Source organism: Mixophyes fleayi, chromosome 11 (assembly GCF_038048845.1).
Source record: "Mixophyes fleayi isolate aMixFle1 chromosome 11, aMixFle1.hap1, whole genome shotgun sequence".
In the NCBI taxonomy this organism is placed as follows: domain Eukaryota; kingdom Metazoa; phylum Chordata; class Amphibia; order Anura; family Limnodynastidae; genus Mixophyes; species Mixophyes fleayi.
The window spans coordinates 62,454,592-62,476,871 of NC_134412.1; the positions used below are offsets into that span (position 1 = coordinate 62,454,592).

General features: G+C 42.1%; 1 long non-coding RNA gene across 1 annotated transcript; it reads right to left on the reverse strand.

The window, feature by feature from the left end:
* Positions 1–4,443: 4,443 nt before the first annotated feature.
* LOC142107052 (uncharacterized) lies at positions 4,444–22,043 on the reverse strand. The gene is made up of 4 exons (XR_012679856.1): positions 21,622–22,043; positions 19,313–19,395; positions 17,133–17,205; positions 4,444–4,859 (listed from the first exon to the last, which is right to left on the reverse strand). It is a non-coding gene; the product is annotated as an uncharacterized LOC142107052 (long non-coding RNA).
* Positions 22,044–22,280: the final 237 nt, after the last annotated feature.

A 22,280-nucleotide genomic window follows, 5' to 3' on the forward strand; every position in this document is an offset into this window, starting at 1 on the left:
TTGCTGATTCCTATCCGCTGCCTCCGTGCACTACAGTCTTCTATACCACTTCAACGCTATCATATTCCATTGTGACTGTTTGCTGATTCCTATCCGCTGCCTCCGTGCACTACAGCCTTCTCTCCACATCCACTCACCTGTTCATCATCAAGTCGGTGAGCTGATTCCTATCCGCTGCCTGCGTGCACTACAGTCTCCAGCTGGTAACTCGTCTGTGTTCATCATCGTGACTGTTAGCTGATTCCTATCCGCTGCCTCCGTGCACTACAGTCTCCAGCTGGTAACTCGTCTGTGTTCATCATCGTGACTGTTAGCTGATTCCTATCCGCTGCCTCCGTGCACTACAGTCTCCAGCTGGTAACTCGTCTGTGTGCTTCATCGTGACTGTTAGCTGATTCCTATCCGCTGCCTCCGTGCACTACAGCCTCCAGCTTGCAACTCGCCTGTGTTCACCATCGTGACTGTTAGCTGATTCCTATCCGCTGCTCCTGTGCACCTCAGCCTCATCTCATCTCTCCCGTGTTTCCTCGAGACTGCTGCTATTATTACCATCTGCTTCTCTTCGTGATCAACAGCTCCTGGTCTACTCTGCTCTCCCGTGTTCCATCGCTATTGGTACCTGTTGGTTGCTACTGGTTACCTCCGTGTGTCCGCAGAGCCCTGCTGCTGCTGTCAGCACTATCGTCCACCCGCTGCTGATCCGCACTCCACGCCTTCCTGTGTCCTGCTGGTCTCTACCCTCCTGTCAGCATTGGATTCGTATCTCATCAGCTACTCCTCTGCTAGATCATCTCCATTCTCCTGGGTCCTCCATGAGTCCAGTTCCACGTTCTACTGATTCCTGTGGATTCGTGTCCCTGTTGGTCTACTTACCTGTGCGCTGCACCTACTAGACTCTTCCTCCAGGGACTTCTCATCCTGCCGGCCTCCTGCCGCTCAGGTATCATTGCACTCCTATCTGACTGCCTACTTCTGAACCACGGTATGCATACTTCTCATTGACTGTGCTGGTGTATTGCATACCTTGCTGGACTGTGTTGGTTCTCCTCTGGAGTCTGCTATCCGCTGAGTCTATTGCCATCATTGACTGTGTTATCTTGTGCTGGATTACTTCAAGAGACTTTCTATATTTGCAGACCTGTTCAGTCATTTATATATATTGTGCATATTATTGTGGATCGTGTTTAAGGTGCCCGTGTACATCCTGTGTTGCAGTCTCTCCCCGTACACCTCCTCACATATATATTCAGTGGTACAACTTGCTGAAGGCAGACCACTGATCCCTGTTTCCTGTATCACCTGTTCCAGTATCCTCTCACATAGCAGTGGTACAACTTGCTATCGCAGACCACTGACTACCCGGATACCTCCACTTGGATTCCATTCCTTCACTCAGACAGCGGTACAACTTGCTCTCCGCAGACCGCTGACTCTCATCACCCCCTCGTTGCTGTTGGACATTCCTCCTCACTATAGCAGTGGTACAACTTGCTATCGCAGACCACTGACTACCTTCAAGTGTCCTTGTCCATACAGTTCCTCGTGTATTAATACCTCCATCTTACCAGTGCTGCTAGTCATAGACTTTCCTGAGCATCTCATCATCTACCATTGCCTGTTCCGTGATCACCCTGCTACCAGAGTACTCTATTACCATCTACGTTGCTCTGGTAAGCCTACCACCTGGTGATCCCTGGGTAAAGACTCCTAGTGCCCGTGACACACATCAGCCTCAAAAGTGGCACTCCTTGTGCTTGGTTTGTTAAAGTATGCATGTCCTTTTTAAGATCCAACATAAGGGTGAGTGGGAGGCCCCAAGGACAATTCCATCTTGCACCACTTTTCCTTTCAGCTACCGCTGTGTGCCAATGTTACATGAATGTGCTATATACTGTTGTGTGCTTTGCAAAAATCTTAGACACCCATTGATGATGCAGATGACTCGGCAGAACATTTTGACATCTGGTCTTGTCTACTGTAAAATAATTGACCAAAATTAGTGATACTTCTGCTGTAACTCCACCTGATCCTACTATCAACTATCAACATCCAAACAATGGTGGAGGATTATTTTTAATTTCTTTGATCCTGATTGTGAGTGCATACATACACGCTGCAGAATTGGAAGGACATTGCTCCATCATTGAGGAAGATTTTTAGTTCAGTTTCAAAATGAAATGAAAGGATATGATGAGCTTTGGAACGATAATCGCTCATCGTTGCAGTTTACATACTAATGCAATACCGGGCCGGACAGTCGTTTATCGGGTGATTGGCCCAATAATTGGCTAAAAATCCTGTAGCGTGTACCCAGAGTGGTAGTATAAAATTAACAATGTATTAGGACAAGGGTTGAAGAAATTTTAATAAATATTCAAATTTGTATTACAAAATCATATTCTTTACATTTTTACTAAACTTAATACTTGATCAAAAATAACATTAGTTAGGTTGGGCAGTATATTGGCCAAAGAGGGTGCATGTAGAGCTGGTAAATTTGACAGTATTTATTTTTTATAAATATCTACTTTGCTGTATTCTAAACAATAATAAGCCTTGGAGAAAAGACGGCTCCCAAGAGGTTCACCTGGTCTCTTCAATCCCCAAACAGGTCTTTTGTAGAAAACTAAACTTCTAAGAATCAAGGACCCTTATTTTATTATCTATATCCATAGAAAATTAAGATGTCATAGCATCACTAAACTGAATCAACACGGTGTAAGCAAAACATAAATTAAAAATTGATCAGTGCCCCCCCCCCCCCAAATCCTGGTGCTCTAGGCGGCTGCCTTAATCTGCCTAATGGTAGCGCCAGACCTGGGTAAAACAGTGCAGTATGTGACAGCTTTCATTATGTATACTAGGAGTAGCGGCGCATTATTCTCAGCTATAGATACATTCTCTCTTTAAAGGCTGAGAAAATGTCACCAGCTACAGCAAGTACAACTCTCAGCATATCAAGGAAGGAAAATATTATGAAACAATACAAGGTGCATAAACCTAAGATCAACTGAGGAAGCAAACACAGAAAGGAACAGAACTTGTGACAGGGATATTTGGCCTGAATACAGAGGTAGAAGTTATGTGTATGCTATTAATAAAGAATCTGCCTCCTTTAGCAATTATTGCTGTGCATTAATTCCACATTGTACCTAAATAATGCTATCATTAAAAACTATTAATTGAGTTATGTTACTTAATATTACAGCAGTGAAAAGCCTTTCATCTCTGTGCCAGGCACCGAATTGTGTGTGCCAACATGGCAGGACTCTATGTACCTATGCCATGCTTTCTAAGCAGAAAATATAATTGACTGAGTATGTTAGAGATCCAGGCTGAAGCCCCTCTTTTATTCTGCAAAACACAGGAATGCGAGGTGTCTGGCCAAATGTCCTGTTTCTCTGCCAATTTTCTTAGGCTCTTTTTGTCCTTGGTGCTGCTAAAGCAAAGGGCTAATCTGCTTTTGTTTTGCCTCCCTGGCAATGATGGTGGGACTCACAGATCACCCAGTTTCTCATTCATATAACCAGGCCCTGGGAAGTAGGAGACTCAAGTCAACCCTGTACCAAATGTAGCTTTACTTGAAAAAAGTTATAAATAACTAAAGCAGATTACTAGTAAGTGAATATAACATATTGAGAGAATATTGCCCTATACCATGGCTGTCCATCTGGTACGATGTGCCTTGAAATACTGCTGTGCCAATGTTCAAAGAGGACATGATTTATAAGTATACATCTATAATTTATATCGCATAATAATAAGATTATTGATCTTGGGATATTTCACCTGTGCCAGGTGCTATACTGAACCACCATGCCATTATTTTGCCCAATATACAGTAGATTACCTTGAGCTAGAGAGTCACTACTTAAGAACGCAGAAATATATAAAACCTGTTGGTGCCTCCAAGTACCTTCACTATATCAGCCAAACAAAATAAGAGGTTAGACTGAGCTAGTAGCAAAAGCAGTGGCACTCGCTATTCTGACGCTTTTAAAACAGACAACGAAGATATAGACAAAACAATTCCGATTACAATAACATAGACATGGTTTAAAAGCAGGCTTACATTAACATAGACAGAGGACATTTCTGAACACACCGAAACGCAGACTCGTATAAATTGTGAACATTCTGCATGGTGGCACTTAACTTTGACGTCCCTAAACAGAGCAACATTGAGATTTCAGAAATTAAACCGGCAATGGTATCAAATGTGTGAAACAAAGTCTCTAGAAGATGTAGGTTCACAGCTCATAGAGTCCTTTGATCCAATATCAACCTTTTCACACAATGAAGAGTTCTGCGCTCACAACCAGCCAACACGTTTTGAATATTTTAATGTCTTTGTCAAGGTGGTGAGGTTTAACAGTATAATTGCCATGTTTAAATGAATAGGAATCAATCAAAATAAAAAAACATGGCAAAAAAACACACCATTGAAAAACAATAAAAACAAATAAAAATTTTTTAACATATCAAGATATATTAGCACATTTTAGATTCCATGTTATACATAAAATAAACATATAAAAACATGTAGCATACTATCTTCCTTTATTTCTTACGCCTCTCTGCTCATTCTTTTACCCTTCTCTTAGGATAGGACTTTGGTCCGATGTCTTTTTTCCACCCTTTTTTTTCCTCTCTCTTTTTCTATCTCTCTTCCATTTCTTGTTCTGTTTCTTTCTTAATTCAAGAAAAACTACCGGTCTTCCTTTTCCCATATCTTTAAAAGGATCTGAATTTTGTCCTCTCCGGTTCACGGAGAGCTCTTCAACTTATGCGCTTCACATGATGTAAAATGTATTTGATTCTTGCTGTGTTATGTTTCCTGACAGTTAATGAACATTTGTCTAAAAAAACAAAAAAACAAAAAACAGGCAGCATAATACAATTACAAGCATAAAAATAAACAAGTGACCAAAATCATAGCACTGAGGACCAGCAAATAAAAAACAACCTTAGAGAACTCTTGCCCAATCAAAACCTGAAGGTAAATAGTTAGCCAATCCATTTGTGAGCTGTGGCCATAATATTAAGGACAATCAGGATCATAAAAGTATCTCCATTTATAGTCCATACACTAATAGTTTCAATCAGATCAGGGGAAAGTATATTGTTAAAACTCCCAATCTTAAGGAAATAATGACTTTTGAGTATAAAGTGGAGAAGCATCTGGATCTTAAACCTAGCCAGCTTGCGTAGCAAATCTTGTGTGAAATCGCTCTGCATATGCTCAGAAAGGTAGCAAATGCAACTGCAATTGGCGGACCAGTGCTTATCTGACACTTACGGCCGATGCGACTGGAGAGCAGGGACGGGACAAGGAAGGGGATTGGCAACAGTCGCTGAGTATAGTATAGCCATGTTCATGCAAATGCGGTTCAAGCAGATCTGCAGAAACATATACACCTGTTAGGAGGTGGATCTTTTGCTCCTGCTATAGGGCAGGTGGAATATTCGTTGATGATAATGACTTGTCGTAAACCAGGTGCATATGCTGCCAATGTCCAGACTAAAGCAGCCCTAGATGAGTACTCTGCATATGAACAGAAATATTCTATTTTTTTGTGCTCTTTTTTAAGAGTAATTTACTCAAATTTCACAACCACCTCTGCATCAGCCCCAAAATCTTTTTCACATTCTAGATGTTTGTCCAAAATATTGAAGGCCACATGGGCATGTAATTAGATAAATAAGATGGACACACATAAGATATTGTCTTTTATTGTATGACCTGTACTGTGGGAAGAACACTGGGTTGTTTTATGAACATAAGATTATTAAGATTATTAAAGATAATTTATTAAGCTGTAAACAGGGGTCTAAGTGGGCTGGTATACTATGGTATGCCATGCTGACACTTCTCCTACATTGTCAAACTATGAAATTCCATGCACTTACATTTTCCATACCGCAAGGCTCTGTGCCACCATTAGGCATTTTTAGGCAGCTGCCTAGGGCACCAGGCTTTGGAGGGTGCCACTGAGGCACCCCATCACCACTCCATGGTGAAGAGGCACAATGGGCACCTGACATATTTAATAGAAAGCTGCAGACACGGCCACTTGTAGTTAAAAAGAAAAAAAAACAGCCTGCAAAGACTGTACAATTAAATAGAAATGGCCAAAGGCAGTTTGGAGTATGTCTGTGTATGACACCCTACACTTATAGTGAAATTGACAAAACAGCAGCCTGCAAAGAGTGTACGTTAAATAGAAATGTCCCAAGTTCCTTTTTTGTTTGGGGGTAGATTACACCCTACACTTATAGTGAAAGTTTTAAAAAGATGTTGTCGTCATCGTCTTCAGCATCATCCTCACCCTCATCAGTGGGTACATCATCATCACAGACTATTAATTCATCTCCGCTGGAATCCGCCATTAGTCAGTACTTGGATGTCTTTGATGGTAAAGGCCTTCCTCGTGGAAGATGTAGTTCATTTTGATGATCATCTTTCCCACATTTTTCGGAAGTAACCTCCTACGCCGATCATTGACAAGGTTCCCGACTGTGCTGAATACTCTTCCTGAGTACACACTGGAGGGTGGGCAGCTTAGGTGTTGCAAAGCAAGTTTGTACATGGGTTTCCAAATGGCTTGTTTTTCTTCCCAGTATGGAAAGGGATTGTCTGACATTTCCATATCAATTACCTCTTGAAAATAATCCTCCACCATCCTTTGCATGTTAACAGTAGGATTGGATGGAGTTATGGGCAAGGTCACACATTTTTTGGTAAAATCTTTCGAACCAGCCCAGATGTCAAACTGTTGTGGTCTGCCCCCTGCGTCATCCCTGCTTCGCTTTGGAAAGTGCAATTTTTTCCGAGCAGCAGCTACCTGAGAAACTGAAGGAGGACACGTTGTCAAACCAAGGCCCAGTTCACCGGACAACTTGCTGACCAATAGCTCCTTGCAAAGGTTCATTTCTCAGTCATTTTGAAGCAAAGAATCAATGTTGGTCTTAAACCTCGGATCAAGCACAGTGGCCAAAACGTAGTGATCCGAGTTCAAGATTTTAATTACTCTTGGATCATTGCGAAGCGAATTAAGTATTTGATATACAAGGCCAACATACTTTGCGGAATTGCTTTCTTTCATCTTCTCCTTCAGTTTGTCAATCTGCTTTTCCAATAGTCAAATAAAGGGAACGACATGGCTCAAGCTAGCAGAGTCTGAACTCACTTCACACGTCACAACTTCAAATGGTTTCAGCACCTTGCACAGCACAGAAAGGATTCCCCACTGTGCAAGAGTGAAATACATCCCCCCTCCTTTCCCAATGTCATGGCTTGTGCAATATGCTTGGATGGCTTTGCGCTGTTCTTAAATCCTCTGAAGCATGTACAGGGTGGAATTCCACCTTGTTAACACCTCTTGCTTAAGTTGGTGGCAGGGCAAGTTAAACTGTTCTTGGAGCTGCTGCAATCTCCTATATGCTGTGGCTGAATGCCTGAAATGTCCCGAAATTTTACGGGCCACCAAAAGCATCTCCTGCACCTCACGGTTATTTCTCAGGAAACTCTGCACCACCAAGTTTATTGTGTGAGCAAAACAGGGAATGTGATGGAATTCACTCAGCTGTAATGCTCACACAATATTGTTGGCGTTATCAGAAATAACATATCGTGGGGAGAGTCCAAGTGGTATAAGCCATGTATGAATGACATCCTTTAGTTTTCATAACAAATTGTCAGCTGTATGCCTGTTAGTGAAGCCGGTGATACAAAGAGTAACCTGCCTGTGACAAATGTTACGTAGTGGTGTACACTCGGGCTGTTCAGGCACACATCAGGAGAAATGCTGAAAGGGCATTCTTTATGGGTACACTATCAGAATGGTCACGATTACACATACCACTGGTGGATGGACTCTCCTCAGGGATTGGTGTCATTTCTGATTCTGAGCATACATTTTCCTCTAACTGTTTTCTTGCAGCTCGGCTTTCACACGTAACAGTAGTTGTGCACCACTTTTGAACTCCAAATCACTTGGTCTTGCTTGGTCACGAGTGACTTTACAAGAAGAAGGCTCTGTAACATTTTTAGATCTCGCACTAATAGAGAAAGGCGAAGGCCTCATTCTTTCTTTGCCACTGCGTGTGTAGAATGGCATGTTGGTAATTTTTTTCCTCGGCAGTTAACTTTTCATCAGTTACAGCTCTTTTTCTCTTCAACACGGTAAAAGTTTTTTTGTTCGCGTGTTTTTTCCCTGACTTAAAAAGACTATATACTATTACATAGCCTTTACTAGATGATGTACAGGGAAGACTACCATCAGGACTGGTGCCAGCAGCTGCTTCCTGATCCTGCTCATATTTGGACTGCTGTGAATCCATTTTAATGAGACCCAAAGAACTTGTAGTGCAAATTCAGAAATATACTGCTGGTATATAATAATTTCAACACCAGAAAATAGCCTTTTTCAAAGAGGGGAATATGGCACACTACAAACACTTGTAGTGCAAATTCAGAAATATATAGTGCTGGTATATAATAATTTCAACACCAGAAAATAGCTTTTTTAGAACAGGGGAATATCCGACAACCCAAACACTTGTAGTGCAAATTCAGAAAGATATAGTGCTGATATATTACTAGGGATGAGCGCGCTCGGATTTCTGAAATCCGAGCCCACCCGAACGTTGCGGATCCGAGTCGGATCCGAGACAGATCCGGGTATTGGCGCCAAATTCAAAAGTGAAACTGAGGCTCTGACTCATAATCCCGTTGTCGGATCTCGCGATACTCGGATCCTATAAATTCCCCGCTAGTCGCCGCCATCTTCACTCGGGCATTGATCAGGGTAGAGGGAGGGTGTGTTAGGTGGTCCTCTGTGCTGTTTAGTTCTGTGCTGTTTAGTTCTGTGCTGTTTAGTTCTGTGCTGTTTAGTGCTGTGCTGTGCTGTGCTGTTTAGTGCTGTGCTGTGCTGTGCTGTGCTGTGCTGTGTTCTGCAGTATCAGTCCAGTGGTACTGTGTGCTGTGCTCTGTCCTTCTGAGGTCAGTGGTGCTGCTGGGTCCTGTGCTGTGTCCTGTTCAGTCCAGTGGTGCTGTGTCCTGTGCTCTGTGCTTCTAAGGGCATAGTTATTTCCCCAATATTCCCCTGTGTTTAAAAAAATAAAAAAAAGTTTTTTTAAAAAATACCAAAAACTACTTTAATATTTTTTAATTACCACAAAATTTTCACAACCAATCCTGCAGTATAAGCCCATTGGTACTGCAATATTACCAAGTTCACACATTCAGCAGTAAAAGTCCAGTGGTACTGCAATATTACAAAGTTTACACATTCTGCAGTATCAGTCCAGTGGTGCTGTGTCCTGTGCTCTGTCCTGCTGAGTTCCGTAGTGCTGCTGGGTCCTGTGCCGTGTCCTGTTCAGTCCAGTGGTGCTGTGTCCTGTGCTCTGTGCTTCTAAGGGCATAGTTATTTCCCCACTATTCCCAAGTTTTTTAAAAATAAAAAAAAAGTAAAAAAAAATAAAAAATTTAACAAAAAAAATAAATTTAATAATTATAACCAAATTTGCAAAACCAATCCAGCATTATAAGTCCATTGGTACTGCAATATTACCAAGTTCACACATTCTGCAGTATCAGTCCAGTGGTGCTGTGTCCTGTGCTCTGTCCTGCTGAGTTCCGTAGTGCTGCTGGGTCCTGTGCCGTGTCCTGTTCAGTCCAGTGGTGCTGTGTCCTGTGCTCTGTGCTTCTAAGGGCATAGTTATTTCCCCACTATTCCCAAGTTTTTTAAAAATAAAAAAAAAGTAAAAAAAAAATAAAAATAAAAAAAAAAAAATATATATAATAATTATAACCAAATTTGCAAAACCAATCCAGCAGTATAAGTCCATTGGTACTGCAATATTACCAAGTTCACACATTCTGCAGTATCTTGTGCTACATATAATGGAGACCAAAAATTTGGAGGATAAAGTAGGGAAAGATCAAGACCCACTTCCTCCTAATGCTGAAGCTGCTGCCACTAGTCATGACATAGACGATGAAATGCCATCAACGTCGTCTTCCAAGCCCGATGCCCAATCTCGTACTACCGGGCATGTAAAATCCAAAAAGCCCAAGTTAAGAAAAAGTAGCAAAAAGAGAAACTTAAAATCATCTGAGGAGAAACGTAAAGTTGCCAATATGCCATTTACGACACGGAGTGGCAAGGAACGGCTTAGGCCCTGGCCCGTGTTCATGACTAGTGGTTCAGCTTCACCCACGGATCTTAGCCCTCCTCCTCCTCCCCCCCCTACAAAAAATTGAAGAGAGTTATGCTGTCAGCAACAAAACAGCAAACAACTCTGCCTTCTAAAGAGAAATTATCACAAATCCCCAAGGCGAGTCCAAGGGTGTTGGTGGTTGTCAAGCCTGACCTTCCCATCACTGTACGGGAAGAGGTGGCTCGGGAGGAGGCTATTGATGATGTAGCTGGCGCTGTGGAGGAACTTGATGATGAGGATGGTGATGTGGTTATTGTAAATGAGGCACCAGGGGGGGAAACAGCTGATGTCCATGGGATGAAAAAGCCCATCGTCATGCCTGGTCAGAAGACCAAAAAATGCACCTCTTCGGTCTGGAGTTATTTTTATCCAAATCCAGACAACCAATGTATGGCAATATGTAGCTTATGTAAAGCTCAAATAAGCAGGGGTAAGGATCTTGCCCACCTAGGAACATCCTCCCTTATACGTCACCTGAATAACCTTCATAGTTCAGTGGTTAGTTCAGGAACTGGGGCTAGGACCCTCATCGGTACAGGGACACCTAAATCCCGTGGTCCAGTTGGATACACACCAGCAACACCCTCCTCGTCAACTTCCTCCACAATCTCCATCAGATTCAGTCCTGCAGCCCAAGTCACCAGCCAGACTGAGTCCTCCTCAATACGGGATTCATCCGAGGAATCCTGCAGCGGTACGCCTACTACTGCCACTGCTGCTGTTAGTCGGTCATCTTCCCAGAGGGGAAGTCGTAAGACCGCTAAGTCTTTCACCAAACAATTGACCGTCCAACAGTCGTTTGCCATGACCACCAAATACGATAGTAGTCACCCTATTGCAAAGCGTATAACTGCGGCTGTAACTGCAATGTTGGTGTTAGACGTGCGCCCGGTGTCCGCCATCAGTGGAGTGGGATTTAGAGGGTTGATGGAGGTATTGTGTCCCCGGTACCAAATCCCCTCGAGATTCCACTTCACTAGGCAGGCGATACCAAAAATGTACAGAGAAGTACGATCAAGTGTCCTCAGTGCTCTTAAAAATGCGGTTGTACCCACTGTCCACTTAACCACGGACATGTGGACAAGTGGTTCTGGGCAAACGAAGGACTATATGACTGTGACAGCCCACTGGGTAGATGCATCCCCTTCCGCAGCAACAGCAACAGCTGCATCAGTAGCAGCATCTACAAAATGGCTGCTCATGCAAAGGCAGGCAACATTGTGCATTACAGGCTTTAATAAGAGGCACAACGCTGACAACATATTAGAGAAAATGAGGGAAATTATCTCCCAGTGGCTTACCCCACTTAGACTCTCATGGGGATTTGTGGTGTCAGACAATGCCAGTAACATTGTGCGGGCATTAAATATGGGCAATTTCCAGCACGTCCCATGTTTTGCCCACACCATTAATTTGGTGGTGCAGCATTACCTCAAGAGTGACAGGGGTGTGCAGGAGATGCTTGCGGTGGCCCGCAAAATTGCTGGACACTTTCGGCATTCAGCCAGTGCCTACCGCAGACTAGAGGCACATCAAAAAAGCTTGAACCTGCCCTGCCATCACCTCAAACAAGAGGTTGTGACGCGCTGGAACTCCACCCTCTATATGCTGCAGAGGATGGAGGAGCAGCAAAAGGCCATTCAGGCCTACACAGCCACCTACGACATAGGCAAAGGAGTGGGGATGCGCCTGAGTCAAGCGCAGTGGAGACTGATTTCCGTGTTGTGCAAGGTTCTGCAGCCATTTGAACTTGCCACACGAGAAGTCAGTTCCGACACTGCCAGCTTGAGTCAGGTCATTCCCCTGATCAGGCTGTTGCAGAAGCAGCTGGAGAAAGTGAGGGAGGAGCTGGTAAGCCATTGCGATTACAGCAAGCATGTAGCTCTTGTGGATGTAGCCCTTCGTACGCTTTGCCAGGATCCGAGGGTGGTCACTCTTTTAAAGTCAGAGGAATACATTCTGGCCACCGTGCTCGATCCTCGGTTTAAAGCGTATGTTGTGTCTCTGTTTCCGGCGGACACAAATCTACAGCGGTGCAAAGACCTGCTGGTCAGGAGATTGTCCTCTGAAGAGGACCGTGACATGCCAACAGCTCCACCCTCATTTTCTTCCACATCTATGGCTGCGAGGAAAAAGCTCAGTTTTCCCAAAAGAGGCACTGGCGGGGATGCTGATAACATCTGGTCCGGACTGAAGGACCTGCCAACCATTGCAGACATGTCTACTCTCGCTGCATTGGATGCTGTGACAATAGAAAAAATTGTGGATGATTACTTTGCTGACACCATCCAAGTAGACATGTCAGACAGTCCATATTGTTACTGGCAGGAAAAAAAGGCAGTTTGGAAGCCCCTGTACAAACTGGCTCTATTTTACCTGAGTTGTCCCCCCTCCAGTGTGTACTCGGAAAGAGTTTTTAGTGCAGCGGGGAACCTGGTCAGTGAGCGGCGAAGGAGGTTGCTTCCTCACAACGTTGAAAAAATGATGTTTATAAAAATGAATAATCAATTCCTCAATGAAGTACAGCACTGCCCTCCAGATACTACAGAGGGACCTGTGGTTGTGGAGTCCAGCGGGGACGAATTAATAATGTGTGATGAGGAGGAAGTACACACTGTAGGGGGAGAGGAATCAGAGGTTGAGGATGAGGACGACATCTTGCCTCAGTAGAGCCTGTTTAGTCTGTACAGGGAGAGATGAATAGCTTTTTTGGTGTGGGGGCCCAAACAAACCAATCATTTCAGTCAAAGTTGTTTGGTAGGCCCTGTCGCTGAAATGATTGGTTTGTTAAAGTGTGCATGTCCTATTTCAACAACAGACCTCTCAACTGCAGCTCATCCCTCCTCTGCGGGGATAATGTCTCCTGTGCTCTGACACGTCACTCTGTGTACTCTCAGCCTCAGGATCTGACACTACAGCTACCATGCCTCTTGTAGCAGCCCTCACTCCAGGGCCTCTTCCATGTGCAGTGTCCCCCTCTCTCTTGGGTTCACTATAGTGGCATGGAGTTCTCCCCCTCATCCAGGGCACACATTCCTTGCCCTGGCTCAGTCACCACGCTCAGACTTCCAGGCAATGCTGGGGGAGCCTGGGAGCTTCCACCCCAGGTCCCCAGCTACAACTCTCCTCTCCTGTGTCTTCTCTCTCTTTCTGACACTTTAAAGATCGTGCCTTTAAATGAAAAAGTCAGTCTTCATTGCACGACTATGTGCAAGTGCAACAGGGACATTTTTTTGGGTTTACAAAGTCAAACAATAACACTACGACCCTGTCTGTCTGGGGTCTGTCAATGACGAATTGTCTGGAGCATGTTTTGAGGAGGTATTGTGGCCCCGGTATCAAATTGGGTACCGGGGCCACCCCACTATGCAGTCCAGATACTTGTTTGGTGGAATTCCGACACGTGGAGGGTTTTTTAATTAAATTGTGGCCTCGGTACCAAATTGTGTACCGGGGCCACCACACTACGCAGTCAAGATACTTGTTTGGTGGAATTCAGACCAGTTGAGGGTTTTATTATTATATTGTGTGGACCACTCTATCTATACCACACTACAACTCTATACCACTCTATTTCCTACTTTAATTCTATTTAATTCTATTTCCTACTTTAATTCTATTACTAATTAATTACCATAAAGAGGAACAAAAAAAACCAATTTTACCAAAAGTATAATATGACTTAGACTTACAAACACTACACTTGAAAGATCGTGCCTTTAAATGAAAAAGTCAGTCTTCATTGCACGACTATGTGCAACAGGGACAGTTTTTTTCTTTACAAAGTCAACTAATAACACTTGGACCCTGTCTGTCTTTAACATACTTGATGGGATCTCAATGACGAATTGTCTGTAGCATGTTTGGAGGAGGTATTGTGGCCCCGGTATCAAGTTGGGTACCGGGGCCACCCCACTACGCAGTCCAGATACTTGTTTGGTGGAATTCTGACACGTGGAGGGTGTATTTATTTTATTGTGGCCCCGGTATCAAATTGGGTACCGGGGCCACCCCACTACGCAGTCCAGATACTTGTTTGGTGGAATTCTGACACGTGGAGGGTGTATTTATTTTATTGTGGCCCCGGTATCAAATTGGGTACCGGGGCCACCCCACTACGCAGTCAAGATAGATAGATGCGTATCATAGATAAAGTACATTCAGTGGTGTGGGGCAAATTGAAAAATATTAAAAATGCACTGACATTATCAAAAACAAGAGGTTGTCACACGCTAAAACTCCAACATGTATATGATGGAGAGGATGGAGGAGCAGCCGTATGTGTAGTGTAATGCAGACCTGTTGAAGGTTTTTTATATATTTTATTGTGGTGCCCAGTGCCCACTCCTCTAGGCAGTCCAGGTACATTTATTGGTGCGATTCATAAAAGTTCAGGGTTTTTAAGATATCTTGTGGTGACCCACTCCTATACGCAGTCCAGGTACATTTATTGGTGCGATTCATAAAAGTTCAGGGTTTTTAATAGATATTGTGGTGACCCACTCCTCTACGCAGTCCAGGTACATTTATTGGTGCGAATCATAAAAGTTCAGGGTTTTTAATATATCTTGTGGTGACCCACTCCTCTACGCAGTCCAGGTACATTTATTGGTGCGATTCATAAAAGTTCAGGGTTTTTAATATATTGTGGTGACCCACTCCTCTACGCAGTCCAGGTACATTTATTGGTGCGAATCAAACAAGTTGATGGTTTTCTTATTATATATATTGTGGTGACCCACTCCTCTACGCAGTCCAGGTACATTTATTGGTGCGATTCATAAAAGTTCAGGGTTTTTAATATATTGTGGTGACCCACTCCTCTACGCAGTCCAGGTACATTTATTGGTGCGAATCAAACAAGTTGATGGTTTTCTTATTATATATATTGTGGTGACCCACTCCTCTACGCAGTCCAGGTACATTTATTGGTGCGATTCATAAAAGTTCAGGGTTTTTAATATATCTTGTGGTGACCCACTCCTCTACGCAGTCCAGGTACATTTATTGGTGCGATTCATAAAAGTTCAGGGTTTTTAATATATTGTGGTGACCCACTCCTCTACGCAGTCCAGGTACATTTATTGGTGCGAATCAAACAAGTTGATGGTTTTCTTATTATATATATTGTGGTGACCCACTCCTCTACGCAGTCCAGATACATTTATTGGTGCGATTCATAAAAGTTCAGGGTTTTTAATATATTGTGGTGACCCACTCCTCTACGCAGTCCAGGTACATTTATTGGTGCGAATCAAACAAGTTGATGGTTTTCTTATTATATATATTGTGGTGACCCACTCCTCTACGCAGTCCAGGTACATTTATTGGTGCGATTCATAAAAGTTCAGGGTTTTTAATATATTGTGGTGACCCACTCCTCTACGCAGTCCAGGTACAATTATTGGTGCGAATCATAAAAGTTCAGGGTTTTTAAGATATTGTGGTGACCCACTCCTCTACGCAGTCCAGGTACAATTATTGGTGCGAATCATAAAAGTTCAGGGTTTTTAAGATATTGTGGTGACCCACTCCTCTACGCAGTCCAGGTACAATTATTGGTGCGAATCATAAAAGTTCAGGGTTTTTAATATATTGTGGTGACCCACTCCTCTACGCAGTCCAGGTACAATTATTGGTGCGAATCATAAAAGTTCAGGGTTTTTAAGATATTGTGGTGACCCACTCCTCTACGCAGTCCAGGTACAATTATTGGTGCGAATCATAAAAGTTCAGGGTTTTTAAGATATTGTGGTGACCCACTCCTCTACGCAGTCCAGGTACAATTATTGGTGCGAATCATAAAAGTTCAGGGTTTTTAATATATTGTGGTGACCCACTCCTCTACGCAGTCCAGAAAGATACCTTTTTGCAACGTTTTGGACTAATAACTATATTGTGAGGTGTTCAGAATACACTGTAAATTAGTGGAAATGCTTGTTATTGAATGTTATTGAGGTTAATAATAGCCTAGGAGTGAAAATAAGCCCAAAAACTTGATTTTTAAACTTTTTATGTTTTTTTCAAAAAAAATCCGAAACCAATACCTTAAATCCGAACCGAGACCTTTCGTCAAGTGTTTTGCGAGACAAATCCGAACCTCAAAAATAACGAAAATCCGGATCCAAAACACAAAACACGAGACCTCAAAAGTCGCCGGTGCACATCCCTATATATTACTATTTCTGCAGGCAGAAAATAGTTTCTTTAGGAGGGAATATGACAGGCCAAACAGTTTGTAATGTTTGGAAAAATGCCTCCTCTATCTTCCTCTCTTCCTGCTCTAATAATTGCTCTCTTCCTGCTGTAATAACTGCTGCAATAACTGCTGTAATAACTGCTCTCTCCCTGCTCTAATCCTGCAACCTAACCCTTCTCTCTCCCTCTGTCGATTGGCAATGGATTGCTGTGGAGGCGGGTATCTATGCATTTGAAACATTGCGAGAACCGACGACATCACAATGACGTTTTGCCTCATTTTCAATCCCGAATAGGCGGGAAAGTATCGAGCCTGCTCGACTCGGTACTCGGATACCTGAAGTTCGGGCGGGTTCGGTTCTCAGGGAACTGAGCCCGCCCATCCCTAGTTTCAATATTGTGTTGTATGGTCTATGGCTGGCCTCCACAGAAACTCACATAATGTTGTCATGTTTCACACCCCTCCACCCTCTTACCAATATGTTTTTGTCAGAATAAAAACTAACTCCCATCTCTGGTTGTTGTTGGCAATATGCGACATCCGTTTCTTATTTTATTCTTTTCTCTCCTCTTATGAAGGGCAAATGTGGAAGTGTATTAAATAGACATCAATATGCTTTACATTATTTATAAAGTTTCTATGACCATAGTAAATATTGTTCTGTATTTGCAGTGTGAATAATAAAAGAATGAACTTTCACACGACTTACAGCTTTTAATTCTCTACAGAAACATCACAACACCAACATGATGCTCATCTTGAACCAGCACAGGTGTCATCTCCTGGAGAACAAGAAGAGGACATGTTAGCGAGTTGAGGAACACTCTTCAAGTCTTCAGGGAGAAACCACTGACCCAGCTGTAGAATCACAGCAGCAGCCACCACTTCCTTCCTCCATCAGGGGCGAACGGAGGATTGTCGGGGGGGGGGGGGGGGGTTTCCCCCCGACCCCAAAAAAAAAACACCCCCCGCGAGAGCTGCAGCAGCTCCGTTTCTTCAGCGCTGTCCTATACAGCAGCCGCGGCGCTGTCTAAGAAGCGCCGCGGCGGTGCTGTATACACTACAGCACCGCCGCGGATGCTTCTTTGACAGCGCCGCGGCTGCTGTATAGGACAGTGCAGCTATAGCGGCCACTTAGCGCAGGGGGGGGTTTCTGGAGACTCAGAAACCCCCCCTGCGTGCGCCACTGCCCATAGATACAGGAAGAGATGTGACAATCAATAGAGCCAATTTCCAGCTACAACAGTCTAACAAGCTTATGGAGACACAAACTAGGCACAAATGTGGCATATGTGAATTAGAATTGCTTCAGCTACTTAACAAACAAATTTGAGCCACATACAGATGACTGGCACAGTTGAAGCATTATACACCACGGTTAGGGGGGTTAATGCAAACGTTCTAAGGATGAGTGTATGAATTCATGGCGAGGTCCTCACACAAGGGGTGGCAGAGGAAGAGGAGATCGTTCCACAAGAAGCCAGCATCTAGCTGGCAATAGAAAAAATAAACATATATCATTAAAAAAGTTATTATCTTATCACATATTTATGGGCAGCACGGTGGCTTAGTGGTTAGCACTTTTGCTCACAGCACTAGGGTCATGAGTTCGATTCCTGACCATGTCCTTATCTGTGTGGAGTTTGTATGTTCTCCCCATGTTTGCGTGGGTTTCCTCTCACATTTCAAAAACATACTAAGGGGTTATTTGGCTGCTATCAAAAATTGACCCTAGTCTCTCTCTCTCTCTCTCTTTCTCTTTCTCTCTCTCTCTGTGTATATATTAGGGAACTTAGTTGTAAGCTCCAATGGGGCAGGGACTGATGTGAGTGAGTTCTCTGTACAGCGCTGCGGTATTAGTAGCACTATATAAACACCTGATGATGATGATGATATTTAGGTGCCAAACAGCAGCTATAATGCTTCTGGGTTATTATTATGTTTATGCTATTTGTTTGACTGATTTCTTTATGTTAGGCTAATATTTATGCAGTCAGCAATGTAGTGTATACACTGCTGTACTGGTGAATTATATATTATTTTCAACTGGATCTTACAGGCCAAATTTTTTTATCATTTTCACAATAGCTAAATTTTGATTGCGTTACCTCAACATCAGTTGTATTGTGGACAAATATAATTTACTATTTTAAAAAATATATATTTCATATTTGTATGTCACTTACCAAACCATCTTTAAGGGTAAAGGAGAAGGGAAAAGGACACACAACCCTCTGCTTTAACAATCCCTACTCTAAAAAGTAAAAGCATATTAGATTGCATTGCTAACACATTACACAGATGACCGATGATTTTGGCATTATTAACAACTTGTATGTAAAGTGGTTTGCAATTAATCGTTCTCTGATCTGCCTCCCTCCACTCTGTAGTCTGCACTTCACCAGATGGTACATGGACACCAGCTTGTTCACTGTTTACTGCAATAGTCAAAGGGTTATTATTATTATTGTTATTAGTTTTTTAATTAATTTATTTGTAAGATGCCACAGATTCCGTAGCACTGGATACCGAAGCAAGTGACAAATAAATGGGGTAATACACATATGTAGCACAGATGAGTGTGAGTAATGCTATGGGGACTCACACAGAGTGCAGCAAAGGACGTGACAGGACGTACAAGGTAGTCAGACAGTAGACAGACTTGGGACAATAGGCTATGTTGTTGTAAAGCCAGATTATACAGTAGACAGTAAACCAGCACAATATCAGACACCTTTGCAGGGGTGTATGGAAGCACATCACCAGATATATCAAGGCACCTGAACCTGGTCTTATATGTTATATATTGAATGCACATCTACAGCAGTTAGCACCTGAGATGCATATAAACCAAGGATCAAGTTGCATCAAAACATGACTTTTACATACCCAAAAGCCATCCCTTCAGCATTTCTCCACTCTCAAACTGGTAGAGAGCTGACTGCATCAGGATATAGCCGTCATGACATGACCTAGGATAAACAAGAGCAAACAAGAATGGATAAAGTTTATGGTTGTTTAAAGTGATATTTGGCAGCATTTGGTTTTAGAGTGGCAGAAAATTTTACACATTTTTATAGTATTCAATGAGCCAAGGTAGCCAGCCAAAACATACCCATTTTAGCATCACAGACCACCTGCACATGAGTGCAAGTGGTGGCGATTATGGAAAACCTCTGCCCTGTGGTGAGGTGGTCTCAGACCAATATGAGTGCAGTCTATAGCTCCCAAGACATCAATAGTCCCGAAAGCCTATAGAAAGCTACCTTTAGCTCATGCCATGTGACTCCTGGCCGGGGAAGCAGACATATGCAGGGCACCATATCTCTCTACTACAGTGGCCAATTTCTCATACGTCTGAGGGTCCACCTGCAGTGCCCACCTTTGTAGCCCTCGGTCCATACCTTGGATACAATGATTGATGGCCAGAATCTCGATCATCCTGACCACAGTGTTATTTTCTGGCTGCAACCACATTTTAAGTGTTTTAGAAAGTTCAGCAAGGTAAGCAAGAATGGTCAAATCTTTGGATAGTCTCCAGTCATGATACTGTTGGGCCTCGCCTGCACTGGTGACTCCAATCCAAGCCAAGACAGCGGTTTTCAGCTGCTGATAGTAACTAGCCTGGTCCTTGTCCAGGTCTATTTAGGTGCTCTGAGCTTCCCCCAAACACATGGAAATTATATACCTTTACGATAAAATGATTGCTATAGTCTATGTATGCATGATATATACTCTCACTATGGAGGGATTATATTTACCCACCAGATCAGTATAGTTTGTTGTTTTTGTATAATTTTATGAGTTTTTACTATGTTTTCATTTACAAAACAATTGCTCATAGGTGCACAACAATAGATACTTTGTACCTATGATAATTTACAGGTTTAAAGATAATATCAGGCACTTTATGAATTATGATACCAATAAAACTTAATCCTTTATTATTAAAAAAAAACATTCATTTTATTCCAGATTCTAAGCTTGTATTAGAATCTGGTCTAAATATTACAAACATAAGGAGTGAAAAGAATGAAAAGTGTGAATAAAATGGTAGATACCAACCCTCACTATATGATCCTAAACCATATATGATGTTTGTTACTTAATTTAATAAAGAATATGAAACCACCTATATATCTTGTCTCAGTGATTGTATTAATATTGCTCATTGAGGGAGTTCTTTAATTACTGTGTACAGAGAACAATACTCTGTCTGTATCATTTATAATATTTCCACTGTGTAATTGCAGCAAGAGAGTGTTCTTTAATATAACATTTTATATTTACCCAATAAGCCACAAACATCCTATATGGTTTAGGATCATATAGTGAGGCTTGGTTGTGGATTTAGCATTTTATTCACAATTTTTCATTCTTATGTTTTTAATATTTTGCTACAAGCTTAGATTCTGGACTAAAGGGAATGTTTTTTTAATAATATAAATAAAGGTTAAAGTTTTATTGGTATCATAATTCAGATCACTGAGTGCCCCATATAGAATGTTCTTTTTCCTTTTTGGAATCTTTGTATAAGTATCTTCTAATGTTCTGGGTGCACCTCCCAATTAATAATATTACCTACATATGAGAATAATACGATTACAATAATAATCGGGAAGTGATAGCCTAGTGCGGTAATATTTGTTCTTGTTGTGTTTAAAGATATCACACATATCCTGTTCAACACAAACCAGAACATATATCATTTGCATTATCTTCATCTACACGAAGGGAACTTCCCAAATATAAATCGAGGAATCTAGACCAATACTTACTGAACAAACAGAAACAATCCAGAATACGTTCTTTGATACCTGTCTACTGAGGTTTCATATTCTATTTATATATAGATCAGACTTTGCAATGTTGTATGTTTAGATGGCTAATTATATTGCTATACATGAACTGTACATATTCCCACAAGGGATCATGGTCCACAGGAAAACCAGGTTATCTCTTATCCTCTATTATAGAAAATTACATCAACTGAATTAAAAAGTTATTATTATTTGTATCTAAGTGAATCAAACAACTAAATTATCTTACCCATTTGATCAATTATGTCTACCCTTAATTTTCATACACTAAAAAACAAGAGGATCAAATTAACCAAACAAGGGGAAAATATATTCAACCAGCCCAGGAATCCTAACCCTAATATCCCTAACACCCCTAACTGCTAAAATAGTACTTACATGACATAAATAACAGGCGGGTCCGTCCATCGCCGCTTTAAGCCAAGTCACTGTTGCTGATGACGTCATTTTCTCCAGCCGGAAACACAGCGAGTCGGGATCTGAAGTAATCTGCATTCCAGCAAGTAGTTTTTTTTGCAGGTCGGTGTACTGTTCAGTTGGAATCCTCATGTCGTTCTCTTCTGTGTCGGGGTAGTCAGTACCGTGAAACGGACTACCACCGTCTCACATCTTCAACATACGCTTGCCAACACCCGGTTTTTGAGGATTTTTGCTGACCACATCTAGACTTATATCCAGCTCTAAACCAGGACATGTCTATTTGCTACTTCTGAATATCGACATATCTCAGTTACCAATTGTACCTAATTTTCAGGGATAACCACAAGTTTTAAAAATTTGTCCCTGTAAATGTCCCAATATTTTAGTATTGCCCAACTGTATAATAAAATACTCTTTTATGCATGTTACAAGCTATTCATACCTTTATGTGCAGAACGGACATTCACACATGGAATCCATCCAGTGTTTATTCTATATGGGCTAAAGGTAGCTGCATGTATTTATTAAGAGAGTTAAGGAAGTAGGTTAAGGTTCATGGTTTATTAAAACCCTGCATGTCACTTGTGTGGATGTGAACCCTTCCTGAGTTATACAAT